At 37.0% G+C, this 8,522-nt stretch overlaps 1 pseudogene; it reads right to left on the bottom strand.

Moving 5' to 3' along the window:
* Positions 1 to 668: 668 nt before the first annotated feature.
* LOC122045897 lies at positions 669 to 3,726 on the bottom strand (annotated as a pseudogene).
* Between the last annotated feature and the right edge of the window lie 4,796 nt (positions 3,727 to 8,522).

The following is an 8,522-nucleotide window of genomic DNA, read 5'->3' as shown; positions in this document are numbered from 1 at the left end:
AAAATATTTTGAAAAAAAATGTTCATGCCACCTCAGACCAAGAATAAGATCACGTAAGTTCTCTTCTTGCTTCTTTAACCGTATGAGAGCTCCAAGAATGGCTTGCAAGTCGCAACAGTCTGTTTTGGGGCATTCTCGTTGCAAACAGCAGCAACACATTCACCTACATGATATAATAGCTTTTAACCAGACAGAAACATGACACTTTCTCAAATAATAGAGAAGAAAGTAATGCATCTCTTAAGTCTATCTTCGCGCAAAGACTAAGATTACAAACAAGATTGGAAATTAAAGAACATTGCCAGTGGTTCAAAACCACTAAGAAATGATAATCAGATAAAATACCTAGATTAAAACTTCAAGCAAGCATGTCAACAAGTTCAATGTGTTGTAAAGGAATGAATTTGCTTTTCCCCTAAAAAACAAATCAACGAATAACTACATTCTTAATTATCTTGTAAAGTTGTTACAAAGAATGTACTATGCGGTAGAGAGAAAATGCGTCCATCAATTCAACTAATTCATCCAAGATCTCGTAAATCTGCTCCACTTCAGGATGGATTGTATCACGAGAATAAAATTGGTGAACCCTTGTCTCCACCTTGATCCAACTACATCCTAGCAACTCCTTTCCACCCGTTTGATTCAGTCTTTCCGACCTTCCCAACATCTTCCCATTTGCTGCACTCACTCAATCATGGTAGCCTTCTTCCTTTGAGCTGCTTCAGTTCCTACAAAAACAAGCAAATTTAACTGAGAATAATTAACACAGGTATGAAAACAAATAAGCTTGGTTCACATGATATAAGATATCAAGGCAAATCAGAAAATAAACAAATTTACATGATGTTAAATTAAAATTATATACCACAACATCCTTATTATGATTAAGATAGAAACAATCTTTCCTATTTATATAAGATTTTAATTTTCAATGACATAATTGTAAACTAAATTTGAAGTGGAAAGGATACAAAACAGTGTTTTGTAGAATTGCACATACACATTTATACAGTTTGGCCTTTTCTTTTTAATGTATACTGCATATTTTAAGTGCAACTCCAATGGTTATCAATTAGGAGACGACTCGTGCAGTAAGGTACTTTTGCTATATGCCCACATAAAATCTTGATGATCATAATGAGATCTCAAGAAGAACGGTGAGCACTGCACCTTTTGACTATAACAGGGTCAGTATTGGTTTCTAATGAAGGTTGCATTGTGGCTGCTGCTAATATTTTGTCAAAGAAGAAATGGAATTTTCAGCATGGTAAACAACACATGGTAAATCCCAAAACAAAAAATGCATCAAGATGATTTTGATGACAGTATCTAGACTAATAGTATCATTTCTGTTGAGACAAATCCATACACATCTTTTGAGAAATCAAAGATAAAACGTTGAACAAATCAACCTATGACAAGTCTTATTTGCTTTCCTTCTCCATCATCATGCATTATGGAGTAGTAGATGATCATGTTGCACTTGGTTCTGAGGAATATTTTTCTCTTCCTTACAAATTTTTATGATTTAGGAGTTATTATATTTGATTAAAATTGAACAATTCTCATAAACTCAACCCATCTTGGTGGCCAATTCTCTTCTTGCTTCTTTAACTCTCTGAGAGCTCCAAGAATGGATTGCAAGTCGCAAATGTCTGTATTTGGGTATTCTCGCCGCAAATAGCAGCAACACATCCACCTACATCATATAACAGCTTTTAACTAGACAGAAATATGATACTTTCTCATATAATAGAAAAGAAAGTAAAATATCTCTTAAGTCTATCTTCGAGCAATGACTGAGATTACGAACAAGATTAGAAATTGAAATACATTGTCAGTGGTTCAAAACGACTAAGAAATGATAATCAGATAAAATACCTAGATTACAACTTCAGGCAAAATATCAACAAGTTCAACGTGTTGTAAAGGAATGAATTTACTTTCCACCTAAAAACAAATCAAATAATAACTACATTTTGAACTATCGTGTAAGGATGTTACAAAGAATTTACGAGGAACTTGAAGTTGTTGGCATAACAAAAAATATTGGCCATGGCTGCAAAAATCTACCCTTTCAAAGCAATGACAACTCGATTGAAGGCTCCAACATTTGGCAAAATGGTATCCGAGACAATATATTTGCAGAATTATGCAGTGGAGAGAAAAATCATGCTTCCATCGATTCAACTAATTCATCCAAGATCTCATGAATCTGCCCCACGTCAGGATGAATTGTATCACCAGAATAAAACTGGTGAACCCTTTTTTCCACCTCAATCCAACTACATCCTGGCAACTTCTTTCCACCCAATTGATTCAGTCTCTTTCTGACCTTCCCAACATCTTCCCAACTGCCTCACTCACTGTATAAATTTGCGAGCATGAAGCCATAGTCAACACTCTTAGGTTCGACTCAAGTAACTTCCTCAGTGCCAATTCAGCCAAGTCTTTGGCACCATGAACCCTGGCACCATTGAGCAAAGAACCCCACACAACCACATCAGGCACAATTCTCATATCCCTCACGATATCCATTGCAGCATCAAACCTACCAGCCTGGCTAAGAAGGTCTATGACACAACCATAATGCTCAATCTCGGGATCAATTGTATAGTCTCAAGTCATAGAGTTGATGTAACCAAGCCCTTCATCCACCAATCCTGCATGAGTACAAGCATTCAGAAGCCCCATAAAAGTGACTTGATTAGGTTGAGGACCCTCTTGTTCCATCTCACGAAAGGTTTCTATCGCCAAGCTGCTATGTCCCTGGAGAGCCAAGCAATTGATCATGGAATTCCAAGATGTAATGTTCTTCTCAGACATTGTAGAAAAAATCCACCTTGCTTTCTTCACAATGCCACATTTGCCAAACATATCAATGAGTGCATCGCAAACAAAGGGACTATCTCCCATGTTGTTCTTGAAGACATACCCATGGAGGGATTTCCCGAGCCAGAGCATACCAAGATACACACAAGGGGAGAAGAGGCTGATACAGTCGTCTTATTTGGCCGTGCGCCATCGATGACCATCCTGGAGAAGAATGAGAGTGCCTCTGAGAAAAGACCATTCTGGGTGCACCCAGAAATCACAACATTCCAGGCAGGAACATCCATATCGGGCATTTCTTCAAACATGAAGAGGGCTTTCCCCATCTGCCCTGTTCGCATGTACCCAGTGAGAAGAGCCGTCCAAGACACCACATTTCTCTGAGACATTTCGTTGAACAGATACGGGGCAGCGTCGGTGTCTGAGAACCTGGAGTAGGAATCCACGAGCGCAGTGCGCACAACAGCAAAGTCATGGAATCCGGACATGGAGAGGAGGGGGTGGAGGGTACTGGTAAGGCGGGGGTCGGAGCAGGGTTTGAGGCGGGAGGGATAGATGAACTCGTTGGGGCGAGGGGTGGGGGCGCCGCGGAGCATACGGCGAAGTGGTGGAGAGCGGTGGGGGAGTCAGGATCGGGGCGGGAGGCCTAGGCGGAGATGAGGGCAGAGTAAAGGAAGACGTTTGGAGCGGGGAGGGAGTCAAAGATGAGGCGGGCGTAGGGGATATCGGCGAGGAGCGCAGGAGCTTGAGGGAGTAGAACTGGGTGCGTCCGTGGCCCAGGGAGAGGAGGAAGGCCTGGAGCTGCTTCAGCCGACGGAGCGTGGTGCAGCGGTCGAGTAGCGAGACGTGGTGGTGGTTAAGGGAGAGGGCTGCCGGCGAAGGGGCGGCGGCTCATGGCCCCGTCGTGGTTGGAAAGGACCAGTGAGGTCTATGGGAAATTATCAAAATACCGAGACTCAAACAAGATATACTAAAACCCCTGAATTATTAATAATATCAAAATACTCTGCTCACTGAGTTGATCCACAATCAATATCATCGAACTCAAATGTAGTTGTTAAAAGGTAAATCCTTTCCCCAAAATCAACAAGAACACACAAGAATCATAGTAATATCCTTCTGCAGTGCAATCTCACAAAAAAGAACAATTACTTCAGAAAGAGCAAAGTCGGCCTGGTCTGGGCTACGGGGTACCTTCCAGGGCACAAAAATACCTAGGGGCTTATTCTTAAACGTTTGTTTTTTTTCGCCAAAGCCCCTCTCTTGCTGAAACCCTAAACTCTCTCACCCTCACGATTCTCCTAGCCTTCCTTCCCTCACCACGACTCACCCTCATGATTCTCCTCGCTTTCCCTTCCTCACCGTGACAACTATGCACGACGAAGCTCCCTTGTTGGTAAACATTCATGCCTTTCATTTTCTCACTAATCATGTTTTATTTCTGCACAAATTGTTAATTTCCGCTCCATCATTTTTAGGTCTTAATCGGTCTTTTTCTTTCGATTGGTCACTTTGAGTGATCGATTTTGGCCATATTTTTCCATTTATTGTATCAATTTTTACTAATTTTTTTCACCATTTCTGTTATTGCTGTTCCAGATTAGGAATTTAGTTTCATTGTTCGAGTAAATAATATGACGTAGGAACCCTAACATACTTTCCAATTGTTATTTTGATCTTGGATATGAGTATTTTCAAATTTTAAAAATTTATGTTCTAGTAAATTGTTTGAAATCTTTGCTTGCGTGCTATGAACTTCAAATCCTGTGATTCCAAGTGTTATTCCTACTGAGTTAATGCCTCTAATTTGAGGGAAATTGATAATTTCATGTTAGGTTCAATATTTTTTAGAACCATATTGTTCAGAAGAGTATGCAATAGTTCATTCTCCATGGGAAAATTTAAAAAAATTGCAGTGTTTTAAATTGTTGTTATTGGTAGGATTCCTATACATAAAATTTAATTCATTTATACTGAGTTTTAATATTTCTTATTAAGTGAAGTATATAAGTAATATCATTTTTTTGGATAAAAAGATTTTAATTTTTAACTACTCAGTAAAATATATTGTTTAAGTTGCTCAAACTCAAAGTAAATATATTTGTGACAGAACTTCTTGGTATTCTCTCCGTTCTTCTATATTCCAATTTTGATGTTGAAAATAAAGATTATGAAGGTAAGCTGACTAAGTTGCACTTCTTTAGTATTTACGTTTCAGGATTTTGTGTTACATTACTCTACTTATCTCTTTCCATTCTTGAGTTAAATTTGTTTGCACTGTCAATATTTTTTTGCTAAGAATTATTCTTGAGTTAAATTTGTCTTCACTATCAATATTTTTTTTTACTAAGAATTCAAGTGATTATTCATTGTAAATATCTTTTGCATTCTGAATGAAATTGATTGCAAATAGAATTATTATTTTTAGATAATTTAATAGGGTAGGAATGGAAAAAGAATTTATTCCCATAGTTTTGGAATTGATATTTCATTCCTATTTCTATGTTAGAATTATAAAAATTTATGTGTAAATAAAAAAAGAACAATCATGTAAGATAAAAAAATCTTTTTACAACAAAAAAGATTCCATATTACATTTCTAAAAATAAAATTTTATAGATTAAAATAATTATTACTTAAGTTAATAGAACGATAAAATTAGGGGCATAATTAATAGTTTCGGTCTCAGTCCTTTAAACAAGGACCGACTCTAGGAAGCAGTGGAAGATTAAGATTTCAAAAGAGGCATGTAAAAATAGAATTGACACACTACGATTAAAAAAAAACATGGAATTGAAATTGTATACTAGTGAAAATTCTGCAACCGTGGGGATTTAGGGAAAGCTTACTAGGAGAATAATGGAACCTCAAGGCCTATGGTCGTATGCACCAACACCAGAGAGATCGACCTTGATGCGGAACTTGTCTGGCATGCCATGCACCGCTCGTGCTCCTCCTACTCCTCCTGCTGCTGGAGCTTGAGGGAGATTTGGCGGATGGGGACACTCTAAACCTCACCATCTTGTCGCAGATCCGCTTCAGTGGATGATAGCCACCACCGTCTCTTGGATCTTCTCATTGGAGTGGAAATCGAGGGTCATCCTAGAGTAGTAATGCCGGGAGGACTTCATCACCGTTTTGGTACGGACGCAACCCATCTCGGCGGAGGTGGCAATGAACTTTACTTTTCTGGTGGCGACGTCGCTTCCGCTAGTGGAGACGGCGATATTTGTGTGGGAGGGGCAATAAATCGGATGGGACCAACGTTAGGGCTATACACATCAAATAGACCAGATACTCGGAATGATCTAAGGGCATCCACATTAGTTTGAGCTCACTGAGAGCTTCTTTATTGTCACATCCGTGCCACGTCAAAAGTAAAAAAAAATACTTCACACATCTCTCCATTATCAAAAAAATTTCTCAATAACTCAGTCCACACTTTTCATTATATATAATTTATCTCTCCTTCGTATTTTACATTATATACCATTAAATTTTTATAAAATTTAAATTTATAAATCACTAACATGAAATAACATTAATAATTAATAAATACATAAAATTACAGTACATCAAATAAAAAGATATAAATTATAATAATATATAAAAATAAAGTAAAATAAAGTCAAACACATCTACACCAGGTGATGTCTCTATTTAATTTTTTCAACCATTGTCCTAGTGTCATCTCACTAATATCCTTCATAAGAATTTTATAATCCTTATGAAAGATCTCGGATTCCCGTAAAATCATTTTTTGTATTTGATATTCTTTAATATCTTGTCATTCTTTATCGATAATATATTTCATTGTGTCACCCTCTCTAACTTTGGATTTGCACTTTCTCTTCGCTGTCTTTTGCCCTATTGGACAAGTGTGGACTTCAGAGTCATCCAAATCAATACTCGTATCTGAATTTGATGTTGAAGTGTTTCCCCCTGATTCGGATATCCTTGCCTTTTTGTTAGAATAATGAGTAACTGATTGTGGAGTATATTTTTCATACTCTTTGAGAACCCTCCACACATGCATATACTTAAAATCCTTGTTATTGTTATTAGCTTTCCACATATTCAGTGCATTCTCCAACACATTCTCATCACTCCAACCGCTTTGACGATGAGTATAAAAATTATTATAGGTTGCAAAAAATTCATTTACCATCGGTGCAAACTTATAATAATGTGATTTCAGTCGATGATAGTTTCTCGTCATTGATCTAGTGGGCGATGTAGTAATCAACTATACGTTTTCAAAAAGCTTGATCCTTCTGGTCATTACCAATGATTGCATCGGTGCTGATAGTTACCCATGACTTCATAAGGACCACATCTTCATCAAAAGACTAAAATCTTTGTTTCAATTCATTTTTCTCCGGTTCAACTTCACGTTCTTCTTGTGATGAGTGTGGTGGCCACTGAGTTGCTAGAACAGATGATGATATTAGAGATTCTTTGTCACTGATAGATGGATAAATAGTAGACCTTCTTAATTCATTCGAAAGTATGATTGATGATTGAGTAAGAGAAAATACGTAAGGATAAGACTACCCATGGCTGACCAATCATAGTGGATACATACCAAATGGAGCTGGGGCAACGTTACTTGAATTCATCAAAAAATTTTGAGAACTTTGAGAAGGTGAAAACTTTAGAGGATATTGTAAAACATATGAAATATTTTAAAAATTTAGAGGGTGTTGTGTCTAAGAGAAAATATGAGGATGTTGAATATTTGGTAAAATGCGAGTATTTTGAGAAGATGTATTTTCTTTCGTATTTGAAAAATTTGTAAATGAAGTATTGAAGTTTTCATTCATCTCGAATATAAATAGAAAATGAAAGGAAAACAAAAGAAGTAGAGAGTGAAGATAATGATGGAATGAATGAAAAAAATAAAATAAAATTGAACCTATATTTATGGATTTTTTAAAAAAAAAAAAAAAAATTTAACTGTTGAACAATAACTAAAATTCATCGTTGTTCAATGGCAGACAACGACTAATTTTTATTAGTTGTTGTCTATTCTTTATTATTCTATAAATATTTTAAAAAATATTTTAATATATCAAAAAAAAAATTTAAAGAAAGGGCTCCGTGGTTATTAAACTAAAAAACCTCCCTTCACTATGGGAGGGAAGTTTTTCAACCTTGCCAGCTCATAGTGGGAGCTCCAAAGATGCTCTAAGCCATGTTGTGTGAGCGGAGTCACAGGCGCCTGAGCCCATTTTACATCTCTAGTTTGGGTGTCATTCTAACCCAACTAACTCGATTTCGTATTAAATCGACTCGTCCAACTTGAACCAGGTGTAAATTAGTTTTAATTCATCCATGAACTATCGATTAAATTTAGTCAGTATTGCAGATATTTTTCTCCAATCCTGGACATATTTAAGAACCCTGGCGGGTCCGGATGGATGGACAACCATGAACACTTTCTTAATTGTCATTGTCATGGGTAGAATCGGTCAGGACTGATCGATCACAAGAACGGGATAAGATCAATATTTTTATTATACTTGAGCAACATGCGCATATGATCTAAGTATCCTTTAAGTGATCTGTCTAAAAAAACTGAATTATTAGCGTGACGTAAGCAGTCACGTCATCACACATACCGTAAAGTTCTTCAAAATAGTAAGTAAGTAGCGAGATTGGTCAAACCTTCTCGCCTCCTGCGCCTA

The sequence above is a fragment of the Zingiber officinale genome, chromosome 2B (assembly GCF_018446385.1).
Source record: "Zingiber officinale cultivar Zhangliang chromosome 2B, Zo_v1.1, whole genome shotgun sequence".
NCBI classification, from domain to species: Eukaryota; Viridiplantae; Streptophyta; class Magnoliopsida; order Zingiberales; family Zingiberaceae; genus Zingiber; species Zingiber officinale.
The sequence above is the reverse complement of the archived record's forward strand: the minus strand, read 5'-3'. Positions and strand labels throughout refer to the sequence as shown.